At 44.9% G+C, this 14,501-nt stretch overlaps 1 protein-coding gene across 1 annotated transcript in view; it reads left to right on the forward strand.

Moving 5' to 3' along the window:
* The first annotated feature begins 10,394 nt into the window (after positions 1 to 10,394).
* SFMBT2 (Scm like with four mbt domains 2) overlaps positions 10,395 to 14,501 on the forward strand; it is a 104,356-nt gene continuing 100,249 nt past the window's right edge. The window contains exon 1 of the mRNA XM_056481948.1: positions 10,395 to 10,757. The gene's annotated coding sequence lies outside the window, so the exon portion shown is untranslated. The remainder of the gene's footprint in view (positions 10,758 to 14,501) is intronic.

The raw sequence follows: 14,501 nt of genomic DNA on the forward strand, positions 1-14,501 counted from the left end.
TGTTTGCTTTGGGAAGGAATACAGTGAGAGTGAATTTAATACAGCTCTGCAGACTCTGACTCGTACTCTGGAAGGAAAAACCTTCCACACAGTTTGCACATTCATGAAGGGTTTAATGCAAAAAAGCTCCAAACAATGGAGCTCAGTGGAGCAAACCTCATTGGTACCTGCAAAATTTTGTCCTATGAGTACTTATCCTATGGGGAATCTCTTCTCCCTACTGGATTCCTTGGGACCAGGGTTTCTTCTTGGCTTTGGGTTGGATTTTGGACCCTTCTCACCCAAAGGTCCAGACCAAGGTGTCTCACAGGCTGCTTTGGGCCTGGAAACCAGTTCTGCTTTATTGAGACAGATCATAGTTAACACTCAAATGTGGAAGTTTGAAAGTCTCGAGCACAGATAAAATATTTGCTATTTACCCTGGAGGAAGATGAATTTATTTTGCAGGTCCCTGCAGTGATTTCTCCCCCCAGTTACAAAGGGGATTAATACTTCAGCTGCACTTATCTCAATATCTCCTAGTTCATACAGATGAATACAACCTTCAACATTTCATGGGATCAGATTTCTCTTTAATTAAAGCAGCCCTTTGTTTCACTGTGGCTCTAAAAGTCTTATTTATCATTAAATCCTTTAGAAGTCTCTTAGGAAAATAATTTCCTGCTCCCAGTTTTACTGAGCCTTTGGATCTGCTATCTCTTGTCACCTGTAACAAAGTGCTGTAGGAAGGAGCAGAGCTGTATTGCTTTCATGTTCTCCATCAGCTCTGATATGGATGGTTGTTATAAAGCTTCATACATAATATATGCCATGTCTTAAAGCAGCCCTGTAAATGACTGTACAGCTGTAAAGGTTTCTTAACTCAACCAGCCTCGAGCTACCAGCTATAAAAAGGCAGTTAAGCAGATTAGCATTAAAACTACCTGGTGAGATGAAAAATGGGGAGGCAGAACGGCCTAATGATGGATCCTTGGACTGTGACCAGTCACGTGGGGAACTCACCTTTCTGTGCCTCCAACCTGCAAGAGCTGGCACTAATCATTTTTGGGATATTTCTCTGTAATTGCCTGCTTTGCCCCCACAGGGGCCATCCCTCTGAGCACACACAGGGAGGATTTTCCAAGCAGTCCAAAGGAAATGTTGACCCTTTCCTACTGGGTCTGAGTTTTCTCAGTCTCCTTTGAAAGTGCTGCCTTTGCTGTGCAAATACCTTTGAATGACTTTGCATGCTGAGTTTTCTGCCTTTTTTCTATGGCAAAGCTGGGGAAAAGCCTTTGGAGCCTGTTCAGCCAGGAAGTGCAGCCCCATTCCTGTCCAAAAAAAAAACCTTCTACTGTCCTCAGGTTTTGAAAAGCTGAGATGAAAATCAAATGCATTTTAAAGCTTGTCAGGAGGAAAATCCAAGTCCTTTCCTACCTCGACACCTGTTGTTACTCAGCAGAGGAGGGACATGAATTCTGTGCCCTGTGCTGTCACTGATCAGATCTGGATCAGTCTCCATGGACATTTCTCACTGCTCCCATCCTACTTGGGCTGGGCACAAGTCATGGCATAGGAATAGAGGAACATAAAAGTTACAGAGTCACAGAATGGTTGGGTTGGAAGGCACCTCAATTATCATTTCATTCCACCCCCCAGCCATGGGCAGAGATGCTTTTCCCTAAACCAGGCTGCTTAGAGCCCTATCCAACCTGGCCTTGAATATTTCCAGGGATAGAGCATAGAAATATCCCCAAAATACTGTCATTTCCTCAGGAAAAACCCCAATTCCACCTTTCAGGATGCAGTGCTGGGTACATCCATTGAGGCATTCCAAATATGTGACAGGGACACTGCACTGCCAGTTCAAAGAGGCATTTTCACACAGAATTTCATCCCTGACATTGCTTTTCAAAGAGAAATCATTCTCCCTGCCCTGTCTTGTTGGCATCTCTTCCAAAGTCCCCTTTTGCCTTTGCCCCTGCTTTTCACTCTTTGTTTATGCTAATAGCTAATGAGCTGCCTTTGTGCATCTTGGATAAATAGGATATTTCATTGACAGTAGCAGAATCAATTAATCGACTGCAATCATGATTTGTTTACCTAAACATTACTTTAAATCCAATGCTTGTCAGCGTGCATTGCCTCTTGACAGGACTGTGCAATCCTTTTGTTTGTAAGGAGCCAATTTAAAGGACATTGAGATGAAGACTAAGAAGATTTGTCAAGGTAAAGCCCTTCTCGCATTTTACATTATGAAATTGTAGATGTGAGAAAGAAAACAGCAGTTGTTTGTGCCAAGCAAACAAAAATGTGTTTTTTCCTGTGTAAAGAGTTGTTCCTTTAGACAAAAACTTTTTACAGAGTAGTAAAAGTTATTCTTTTCTCAACACCATGCTGAGAAACTTTTACATTTATACCTCACATTCATAATGAGAAGCGACCAAAAAGCAAGGAAGGAGAAGATTTTTACATGTTAAAATATTTTAACTGATGGAAGCACACCTTCTCCTGAGAATCCTGTTTAGTGCTTGTGAAATGTTGCCTGAATCTACCCTGCTAGTGATGTTTGCTGTAAGGGCAGATCTCCAGCCTCCAGGACAAGCCTTGTCCATCCAGCTCATGGCTGGCCTCTTCCCAAGGGATTAATGAGGCATCTCTCTATCCCCAAGAAAAGAGGAAATTTGCAGAACAAAAAGACTGAAAATACAGCCCATTAGGGTGGCACTGATGTGGCACATCCCTCCCTTGGAACCTGGCAGGATCTCCTAAGGGTTCTTGCTGGGATAGTGTTGGAGAGCCATGCAGGACTGAGGAAGGTCAACTCATCCTCAGTCACACTGTGTACAAAGGGAAACCCTTCAAGTGACCCCTAAAGGCACCTTGGGTTCATCAGGGAACAACCTGGTTCAATTCAAAAGTAAACCTGAAAAATGGTTAATATTTATTATGTGTGACAGAAACAATCTGGGAAAGTATTTTTTTTTTCCCCACATTGCAGCTGAACCCACAGAAAAATAGGGCTGGCATGGATGTCAGAAGTTAGGAATATCCAGAAATGCCCACTGGAAAAGAGTCCTGTCCAGATTGTAAATCCTGGCCTCCAGCAGTGCCAGTTTATAAAATCAAAAGGGAATCAGCAATTAGATTGAATTGCACAAAATCTCTGTCTCATTAAATGTCACCAGCTCTCCCTGAGCGTGCCCCCTGCCGTGTTTTAGGGTTTCAGATCAGTTCCACCACATAAATCAGAGTGGATGACTCAGATGACACAGCTGGTGCCTGTGGGCATGTTCTCCTGGCACTGTGGGCTCTGTGTGAGGGTGTCTGCACACAGCCAAAATCCAGAGGTTTTTCCCATGATTTTTCCTGTATGTGGATTATGAAACAGTGCAGCATTTATTGGGATCCAGCAAAACCCAACTCACTTTGATGGGATACTCAGGAAAGAGTCCTGGGTTTGGTGGCTGCAGTTGTATCTCATCCCCTTAACAGGAATTTCTGAGCAGCCAGGATGGGGGCTGAGGATTTTCACCCTCTCTATGTGTGGCAGCACTTAGAATTTTTATCCAAGCTTGAATTTTTGGGAGGGGTTTGGCTGCAAGTATGTGACAGACATAAGAGCTGAGTCTCTCTGCAGGATTTCAGAGCAGGTGTGAATTTCAAACAGAGCAGATGCTGCTCTAGGACCAAATCTTCCCGAGGCTCCTACAAGCCTGGGGGTGCCTGAAGGTAACCAGACATGTCCTGGGCAGGCTTATTGAGAGTCTAAAAGTGGAGAAAAGGGTATCAATGTCATAATAAAAGTAAGCACTTAGAGGAACTGATTTGATCCTGGAGTCACATCCAAAACTGCTTGCAGCTTTTTGCCTTCCTTAAAATTCTCACCACATTCCTAAAACCTCTTATTTGCAATAGGAAATCCAAGAGGGATTAAAATTATTAAATATTTTTATGGACCAGGCTTATAATTTGCCTAGATTTCAGTCTCCCATCTGTACAGCCCTTCCTTTCTAAAGACAAAGTACAGGATACCTATAAGGTACAGAATATGGCATTTTTCAGTAGTGAATTCTTCAAGCAGTTTATAAAACCAGGGCATTATTCCTCTTTTCATTTTAGGGATGGGGAAACTGAGGCACAGATGCTGTCACCTGTCAGGGGTCAGTCTAGGGAAAAACCATGGTCAGCTGCAGGCAGGACATGAACTACCAAGGGGGCATGGTCTGAAATGAGATCAGAAAATTCACTTCATGAAATAAACCCTGTTTCCTTCTTTACTTATAAGCCCACAACCATGCCTTACTCAGCAGAGCTCTAGTAAGAAAAGCATTTATACACCTTCCCTCCTGATCCCTGCTCTGAGATACTTAGTCCTGAGCTCATTATGACCTTAAATATGTTACCTATTACCTTTAATTGCATACTGTAGACTCCTCTACTCATATGCATCCTTATTAAATGTGCTTAGCAACCTGGCAATGAAGAAGTGGAAGTGTCAGCCTCTTCAAATTAAAATAAAAAATCAATTATGCTCTTAGGGGCAGATGGAGATTAAGCTGAATACAATGTACAGTTACTCTGTTGTGAAAGCTGGGGCCTTTATGTGCAATTAGTGGCATTTCCTTCTTAATCTTCCTCCTTAATACAGAAGGAGCCATTAAAAGAGCAAAAGCCATCCACGAGCCTTTTTCATACTCAGCTTCCAAGAGACACTTCTAAATGCATAATTTTCACCTTAGTACTGTAAAAAAAAAATATCCCTCCAAGTACTGATAGCACCTTTGAGTACTTTGCTGTGAATTTGGGGGTGGTGCTGAGTGGGGGATGGAAGGAGGGAGAAGGTTGAATGGATAATTGCAAGATTAGGTTTTGTTGCACAGTGAGATGTTTGCCAGAGAAATTCTGGGCACAAATTGTGTTGTGGATGGGCTTTTCTGGGCATGTGCCAGGGCATTTCTGCCCACAGCTGAGCAGCTCCTAAATCCTATTAGGTACCACAACCATGGAAATGCCTGAGCTGGGTTTTGAGCCCACAATGCAAGCAGAGAACTGAGAGAGCCAGACCAACTCAATATTTTACAGACTATGGTACAGAATTCACTTCACGTGCAACAATGATGAGAAATGCAGATGTGATGCATAATTTACACTTTAATAAAATGTGAGCTGCTGGTCATCCTTGTCAGTCAGAGATTTTGGTCTTGTTCTGCCATTATGGGTATTCCTGGATGAAATAGGAGGGAAATGGGGAATTTACTTGTTTGGCACCACAGAGCTTGGCAGGAATGACCCTATTAAGTGAAAGCTGTAACCACAGTGCTGCATCTGAGGTCCAAATCCATTGTCACAGCCTTTCCTTGGGACTGCATATCTGTGTGTGAGAGCTCAGCTCCTCCTGCCTCAGTTTCCCCAGCATCCCTTCCCAACATCAGCTCATAGAGGGCTAAAAACCAGGAGTTTTCCTGCCAAGGCAAAACCTGTAAAATACTTGAAATAAATCAAGAAGCTGTTAGTAAATGGTAGAAATGAGCAAGTTTTTGATATGAGAGTGGATCTCTGCTGCAGTGCTGGCAGGATCAATAAGGCTTGTAGCTATGAGCCTCAGTATTGAGCCTCAGCACTGTGATTTATTGGGTATAACATGTGCTTCCTTTTCATTTACTGCTAAGGTGGGAGAGCTGTTGTTTAGCACAGAGACCATGCTTTCTGCGCATTGTGAGGTTATTTCTTTTTGAGCTTTTGGCTTTTACTTTGTTGGGTTTTTTTTAAATAAGCAAAGCAGCTAATAGCTGCTAAAAACATTATTTATTACAAAGCACATTAGTTTTAAAAGGCACGTAGAAAAGTAATGGCAGAAGCAATGGCAAAAGCAGCAGCAAATGACTGAAAGCCTTGGCAAAAGCAGATGGCTAAAAGTACTAACTATTTTCAATACTAACTTTATATAGGATTTTTTTAACAAGCTAGGATGCAAACTTGAAATATTACTTTTTAACTTATTAAAATTTTAGTTTCTTAATAAGCAAAGTTACATATAAGTTACACATACAACTTATTTTGTTTTATTTACAAAATGTAAGCAATGTTTTTTACTATAGCTTTATTATGTTTAAGTTTTGTTTACAACTGTAAGCTTAGAGCCTCTACTAAAAACATTAGCATGTTTGCAACTTTCACTAAAATTTGCACAGATACTGTAAAATGTAAACCTTTTACTTACTAAAAGCATTAAAACTTACCTTAAAACTTACTGAGTTACTTTTACTTAAATGTTTACTTTATGTGTAAGTAACTTAATACACTTCAATCCATCTAAAAACTTTAATTCAATCCCTGCACTCTAATTTCTCTCTAAAACATTCAAAAAAACCCCTAACTCACTAACTCCAACAGGGCATTCCTGACTGCAGGCATGAGGTACTGGCTCAGATTTTCCAGTTAATATTAAAGCCAGTTATTGCCCCTCTGCTGAATAGCCACAACCCCTACGCAGCCATTTCTAATCAACAGGCAATAAAAATAAATAAATTCGGGTCAATAAAGTGCTTTGGGCTGCGGGGTTGGTGTGTGGGTCTCCACATGGGGTTTGTGTTGGGGCAGGGAGGCTGTGGGGGTGCCTGGCCCTGAGAGCTCCCATTGGAGAGGTGATGATCCCTTTTCCCTGGTGTTCCTTGAATTCCTGCAGGAGAAGGGACCTTTTACCTCCCCAGGGGCTGTTTTGCCTCAGCAATCACTGCACACAGGGCTGGTGCTGCCTGGAGGTGCAAAGCCTGTGAGACCATAACCCAGTGAATATTTTGTGAATCACAAGCCAGAAATTTCTTTGCTGTTCGAGGTGGGACTTTTACTGTGAAGCATAAAGAGGGAGTTTAAATTTTGGATTAACTTCACTTCTGCTAATCTCTTCTTTTAGATCATGCCTTAAACACGTGCCTTCAAAGCTGGGATACACTGACAAAAAAAAAGGTGTCAGAGAAATTCAGCCTAAAAATGATCTCCAGGAGATGGCACTGTGAAACAAGTCTTTCAGCATCCTAATGCCACCTCCCAGGGACCAACTTCTCTCTTAATTAGGGCTGATGGATAAAAAGAAGACAAAGGTAGAAGTGAAAGCCCTGGCTCAGGGGCTGTCATGAAATAATAATGGTTTCTTTACCTCCTGTAAAGATTATGATAAGCTGGGGTGAAAACTTGGAAGCTGAAGTTTGTTGAGAGGAGAGGGAAAATGCAGAGAAGCTTCTCTGTGAGCTCAGGAGCAGCCCCAGGAGATGAGCATGGCAGAGGAACTGACAGGAGCTGCACTCAGCAGTGGAGGTGGCCCAGGTGATGCCCTGTGCCTCCCCTCTGACACCAAGCTCCTGTTAGACACTCTCCATCCTTTAGCTCACTCAGGCTGGACACTTTTAACCAGCCCCAAATAATTGCCCAGTGGCAGCTGCACAGCCCTGCCCCTTTTCCAGAGCAGGGCAGCTTGGTGTCAGCATCCCAAAAGCAGGCAAATACCTCCAAAAGTGGAATAACCACATTCTTTGGGTTAAAAGGAAAGCTGGCTGCCACCAAGGAACTTCTGCCCAGTCCCATAGTGTTTATCACAGATGAGGCTCCAGAGCCTGAGGTTTGCCATTTTACCTGTAGAAAAGTTGGCTCAGATCCTCCCATTTGCTCTGTCTGCAAGGCTAATGCCATTTACTCATTTATGAACACAAATGTCATCTCAGCACCATGTTAAGCTTGTGAGATACTCTGAGTCCTTCAGGCACCTGCCTAAATTTGGGCCAGAAATGGATAACCAAATACACAACCACCTACAAATCCCATAATGTCCCCCAGAGTATTTATCTTCCCAAGCCAGGAGAAAAGAGAAAAATTGGGACTGTTAATGCCATAATATCTGTGTGTGTGTGTTTGTGCCTCCTTGTGTAGGGGATCTTTTAAATCTCCATCTATCCTCCAAAAACATGTACCTGCTGAAAGCAGCAACCTGGAAAATGGGAAAATTTTTGAGTCTTGGTAATCTTATCCTGCAGATCAGGAACTGCTAATATCTGATCTAAAGCAATGGGACTGTCTGAATTTCACTGTGTTGGACAGTTATCTTGTGTCCAGCTATGGAAAATTTGGAATGTGAACAGTTATGTCCTTTGGGAGTGATCATCAGAGGCAAGAGCAGATGGATGTTGATTACAATTTGGGTACTTGCTACTCAGGTAAATCTTTTTTATCAGTGCTACTTGCATAAAAGTGCTTTAGTTAAAAACAACAACAAAATTCAGATGTGAAACTTCTGTTCCCAACTTGAAATACAAGATCAGGTGTCATGGTTGCCATGATGTAGCTCTAAGGAGCATGGACAGCAGTGAAATTAATGGAGCTGCTTTAGATCAGAGGAAGATACATCCCTGAGTGTCACTGAGTCTGAAACTAGAGCTGATCTCAGTGTGGGTTTCTGCCAGGGCTTAAATCCAGTTTACATCTTGGGATACTACACTGGCACAATTCAGTATTTCTCTTTTTTTTCCAATGATGCTCTCAAAGGTAGTATTAAAAAGAAATCTCTCAGCAATTACTGCAGTTCATGTCCACTAAACCAATTTGTATTCTCAGCAATGAGCAAGATGCAAAGTCTTTGCTGCCAACAGGAGCTGTTAGAGTCATCTGCACCTCAGACCTGACATAAATCTGCAGCTTTTCATTCATATCTGACAGCTTTGTAGCAGCCACTTAGAAAAGTTCCAAAGGAATTTTGTCCCTCAGCTTTAATTACTATTTTTTTTTTTTCAAACCACCTCTTTGGACACCATTCACAGACCTAATTAGATCACAAACTCTTGGAAGGCTTTATTCCACATTTCTCCATACTGGACCAATTGAACCATCAGTGCTTCAGAAATAGTCTCCAAGTAAAACTAAAAGAGAAAATCAAGGTGAAGTGGGAAGAAGAAGCTCCAGAGATGACAGTGGAACCAAAACTTCTGAGAAGACCTCTTAGGCCTGACTGGAAATAAAGCACAAAGGTGTGTGGTGTTAAGAGGAAAGGAGGTGGAGAAACACCTGAAGTGCTGTGAGAGCACTGTGGCTCTGTCAGTCCCTAAATTGGATGATGCCACCATCTTTAGATGAAGAGAGGCTGCAGGGATCTCAGTGTAACCTGATTCAGAGCAGATTAAAAGGAGAGATCTCAAATATGGTGTTTGCAGAGCATCTTCCTTTCAAAAGTGTGTTGAATATTTGAAATGTCACCATGCTGAAAATCTGAAATTCTGCAATCATCTGGATAAACAGGACTTCAATGCTCTCCTGGCATCTAGTTGGGTTTGTGGTCTTATTTTGAAGTTCTGATAATGTTCCCTTGCTGTTTTGAAATCCCATCCAGCCCAAAGTCTGAAAATAGGAGCTGCCTGATTTGTGTGTTTTCCAGGAAATCTGCTGGAATAGGAGAGGCTGAGCCCATGCCCATGGCCTCTCTGAGTGTGAATGGCAAGAGCATGGACTGGGGTGAAGAAACACTGTCTGCAATATTTACTCTTTTTTTCCAGTCTTCACTGCCTTCTCAAATGTATTCCAGAATAAAAATATTTCTTCATCTTTATTCCACTCCTCACTTGTCTTCTTGCACAAAATCCATGAGAGGCTGGTGGAAGAGAAAGGGGTTTGGGAGGTTCAGTGATGAATCCCCAGCAAGAACCAGTGAAAAGTGGTGCTTGCAAAAGGGCAGAGAAGAGCTGGGGTCACCTGTGGGAAATCAGCACTTCCCTCCCTGCTCCTCTAAGAAAGGATGCTCACAAAATCAACTGGAAACTTCAAACCTCGGCTTGGAAATGGCCAGAGAAAGGCAAGTGGAGACAGCACTTGAATCTGAGCACGAGGAGTGACCAAAATTTGGCAGCCTGGGCGTGGGGATGGACACAGCAGCGTTTGGGATTAATTCCAAAGGAATTTTTGGAAAGGACAAAGTCCAGGACTGGTTGCTGCCTCAAAACAGAGATGCCCCTTCCCTCTGCTCTCCTCCAGACCTGTTGAATGTGTGTGCCCTGCACCAAGCCCCACCCGGAGGATGCTCCAAAAGCAGCCACTTGAATCCTCATTCGTACCAACCGTGCCTGCAGGGAGACGGGAGCTGGGGCTGCAAAAATCCCCATCAAAGATGCTTTACACAATCCCTGCAAAGGGGGAAGGCGAAAACCGTGCAAAATTCACCCCCTGCCCCGCTGCTGAGCAAACTCAGAGATCTCGGAGCATCCCGAGAAACCCCGGCTGCAGGGTTGGGGTTTATCCCCATCCCTCCCATCCCAGGGGATTTTTCTGATCCCCCGAGAGCAGGACCAGCCGGGCAGGGGGTATGGGCGGTGGTGTCTGGCATCATTCTGCAGCCGCGCAGCCTTTCTCGGGAGGGGAGAACAGGATATCCATGCGATAGATGTTGTGAACAGTAGAAAGTACGGCATATCTAGGCGATCTGAAAAACCCCGCAGTGTGGGCTGTACGTGCAAACACCCCCGCACCAGCACAGCCGCGCACACCGGCGCGCAGCGCGATTCCGCACCCGCCCAAGAAAGGAAAAACCATCAAATCAAAAATATCAAATAACCCCAAAGGAAAAAAAAAAAAAAACCCAACCCATCCACAAACCCGAGGAGCAAAAGAAGGAAAGTTGTGCGCGTCCCTGCGCGCCGGGAGGGCGGAGGTGCCCACCAGTTGATTTTACATCCTGCCTTGTGCTTTCGCCGGCTTTTCTTGATATATTTCATTTATTTTCTGCAACGGGAAATAAACAGGTAATGCTGGAGCCCGGCGAAGCGGAGGGAACGGGAGGGCTGAGGGATGCGCCGCATTTTCTGTTTTCCCTCTTTCCCCCATCTCCCTCCCTGGAAGTTTCTTGGCGACACGAAACGAGGAGGAAAAAGCGAAATAAAAGGTTGCGGGGAGCGGTGGGGAGGACAAGCCGGGAGGCAGCGCTCCGGCGTTGAAGGGTTGGTATTTTATGGGATTTACAAATCTCGGCATCACTTCCAGGGCTGCATCCCAACCCTGCCCTGCCCCGCGGATCCCAAATTCCCGGCGGAGGCGCGGCTCGGAGCGCGGAGGCACCGCGGGCGCGCAGCGGGTTGGGATGCGCGCCGCGTTATTTGTACTGGGTTTCTTTTTTATTTTTAAACCCCTGTTCTTGAAACCGCTAAAAAAGGTCGCCGGATGAGTTGGCCGCTATATATATAAAAAAAAAAAAAAAAAAAAAATGCAAGAAAGAAAGAAAAAAAAAAAACGAGCCCTAAAAAGAGCGGCAGGCATGCGCACTGCGCGGATGCCATATTGGAATGAGCCTGCCGCGGGTGCGGGCGCACACGGCTGGGCTCCGCTCCGCGCAGCGCCGCGGAGGGAAAAACGCGGAAAAACCCCAAAATAAGCCAAACTCACACAGGTAAGGCACCGCGCCCGGCAGCCACCCCTCCCAAGCCCTCCCGCCTGGTATTCCCCCTTATTTTATTTATCGCGTTTGGCAGCGCTTGGGTGGAGAGAGTCGCTTCCCCGTTTCGAAGATGTATTTAAAAAATATTTTTTTTTTTTTTTAATTTTTATTTTTAAAGCGTGAGAGGTGGGTGTGGGTATTCCCCCCCACGTTTTCCGGAGGGTGAGCCGGCGGTGGAGTTGCTGAAGTGCCGGTGCCGGGGTGAGCCCCGGCCGGGACCGGCGCTCGGAGCGCGGCTGCCGCTGCCCGGCTGCGCCCCGCGGGCCGGGCGGCTCCGCTGCCCTCGCATCCATCGCAGCCCCGCGGGGCTTTTCTTCTTCTGTTTTACCTCGACAGACCGCATTTTAGATTCTCTCATCTCTTTCCCCCCTCCCTTTTTTCCCTCCCATCCCTTTATTTTATTTTTTTTTTTTTTTGCTATTCTCCCCCTTTTTTCCCTTTCTTTTTTTCTATTATTCCCTTTCCCCATCTTTCTTTTCCTTATTTATTTTTTTTTTTTTTTAAAGTTATATCTATCGTTTTTTTGCTTTCCTGCCAAACGCCCGTGCGACCTCCTTTCGGATTTACCAAGCTGATGCACATCTTTCGGAAAGTGTTATTTTGGGTGTGCGGGTGGGTTTCTTCTGAATCTGCGGGAAAAAAGGAAGGGGGAAGAAAAAAAGCGGCTGCAGGAGGCGAGAGAGAATGGGAAAAAAAATAAAAAGAAAATAGAAGAAAGCAGTCAGCTGTGCCAAAATGTACAGCCCTGATCTAGACGTATTTGCCCGTAGCGCTCCCGAACTGCGGTAAATGAATATTTATAAAGCTTGTTCAACATGGCGGGTTAAGGTGTCTTCAAAAAAACTGCAAATAAACATTTTGAGAGGAGAAATAGAGGGAAGGAGGGGTGCCAGGCGTTCGGTTCAACTCTTTTGTGGCTCGGAGAGGTGCGCTGGTGAATCCCGTGCGGAGGGATGAGGATGGGATCCCAGTTCGGGAAAAGTGCCGCGGCATTTGTGTGTGCTGGGAAGGGACGTGCGGAGCTGGAACCGCGGCCGATTTGCCTTTGAATGCCAAAATCGCAGGCGTGCCATGAGAAAGAAAAAAAAAAAAAAAAAAAAAAAAAGAATAAAACGCGCCGGGAGACAGAGCGCTGATTTTTTTGCATTCGCAGTAGACGTGTCGTGGGATGAGATGTCCTGTTGGAGCTGTCAAACCTTCCTGGGCGCAGCCAGCTGGGGATGTCTGGGGTGGTTTTTTGGGGTTTTTTTTTTTTTTGGCTTTTTGCATGTTTTTGTTTAGCAAAAAACATTCCGGATTCGCTCCACGCGAAAATTCGGGCGGCAGCCGAGTGACCTGGGCAGTGCATCTCTTCTGCAGAGAGACCCTAAAAATCCCCACGGTGACAGAAGCGAATCGCAGGGAAGGAGTTTGCAGAGAGTTCTCAGGGAGTTGTTTGTGCCCTTCCCCGCTGCCTTTTCCTAATGTGTTTTCCAGGGGGTGGAGGAGTGAGGCAGGGAAAACTTCCCCGGTCCTGCAGGGAGCAGCTCGGGGCTGCTGTTCTGGGGCTGTTCACCGTGGTGTGGGGGGTTAACTTTGGAGCATCTGTGTTTTGAGGGGTGGGAGGCGATGGGATGGGATGGAGGAGCCAGGCAGGATCCAGGAGTGGCTGCTCTGCTGCTCATTTATTTCCCTGTGCCTCTTGGACGCTCCCCAGGACCTCGCTGTGGTTTTATTTAGCAGGGCTGGTTGGCAGTGCTGTTTGCACACCTTGTCGTGCAGGGTGAGTTTCCCCATTCCAGAAGGGCTCTGATCCATCAGCTCACCCATTTCCCCCTCCTTTTTCCAGCCCTGCCAGGACCAAGCATCTCAGGGATTCAGCAAACTCACATTGCAGGGTATGGCGGTGGGGAGGGGGGCAGAGGAGAAGATGGGGGTGAAATTGTGATTTCTCATCAAAATAGCAGAAAATGGCATTAATTATAAGCAGATGGGCTTGAAAGGCAGTTATCAAACTGGGCTGCAAAATCCAAGAGCTGCAGTGGGGTTTTCTTTGGGATGGGAAGGGATGGAGCCATTGCAGAAGGGGAAGTTATCGTCCCTCTCTGCCCCCCAAGCATCTCCCCATGCCCAACTTTGTTCTGCCTTGGACAGGACAGCTTCTAAAATCACTTTGTGCCCCTGGTGCTCTGGGGAAGAGAGTGTGGTAGCACTTGTGTCTGAGCAGAGAAGCAGCTTCACCTGGTTGTGTGATGGGGACATGGAGGTGGAAGGGATTTGGAGAGGTCTCTGGACATCCCTTTGAACATGGGGCAAACCTTCTCCAAGGAGTTTCTTCCTGCATTGGCAGAGAAGGGTGCTGGCCAGGATTTAGTACAATTTGTTTTCCCTCTCTAGAAGCCTTTAGATGAAAACAAATTTGATTTTCTTTGCTGCTGGCAAAGTAAGAGCAGGTGAGGCAGGTTCTTTCTCCAGGGTTGGGTGAGCAGGGATGCAAGTAGCTTTTTTCCTCCTCTTCTTTTTTTTTTTTTTTTTTTTTTTTCTTTCCCTCTCTCCGACAGATTATTTATGAAAGGGAAGAAAATATCCTCACAAGTCTAATAACTTCAGTGCTTGTAAAGGATTAGGTCCTAATTACTCCTGTGATAAGATGGAGGCTTGTGTAATCTGTTACTAAGTGAAAATCTAAAAGCCATTTGAATAAATGCAGCAAAGAGCTATAGAGAGATTGGTACCTTGTACACAGCAAGAAAATACCTTTTTAGTGATTTTAAGGGGTGCACAGAGCAGTGGGACAGTAAATACATTACAAGCAAGACAGTATAATTTTAGTTCTATATTGAGAAAACATTTGCAGATATTCAACAGATGTTGCATGTGGCAGAGGTGGAGAGTGTGTTTTGCACAGATGTAAGAACATCTGTAGAAGACAGTATATGGTTATATAGCTGTGATTATGGCTGGTAATTGACTGGCTGGACAGACAGCTGATGTTTTAATGAAGCATTTATTAAAACTTTATGGAAGTGTTACTAGAAATAGGCTAAACACCACGACTGCCAACACTTCAGACTGG

This window comes from Oenanthe melanoleuca, chromosome 1A, assembly GCF_029582105.1.
Source record: "Oenanthe melanoleuca isolate GR-GAL-2019-014 chromosome 1A, OMel1.0, whole genome shotgun sequence".
Classification (NCBI taxonomy): domain Eukaryota; kingdom Metazoa; phylum Chordata; class Aves; order Passeriformes; family Muscicapidae; genus Oenanthe; species Oenanthe melanoleuca.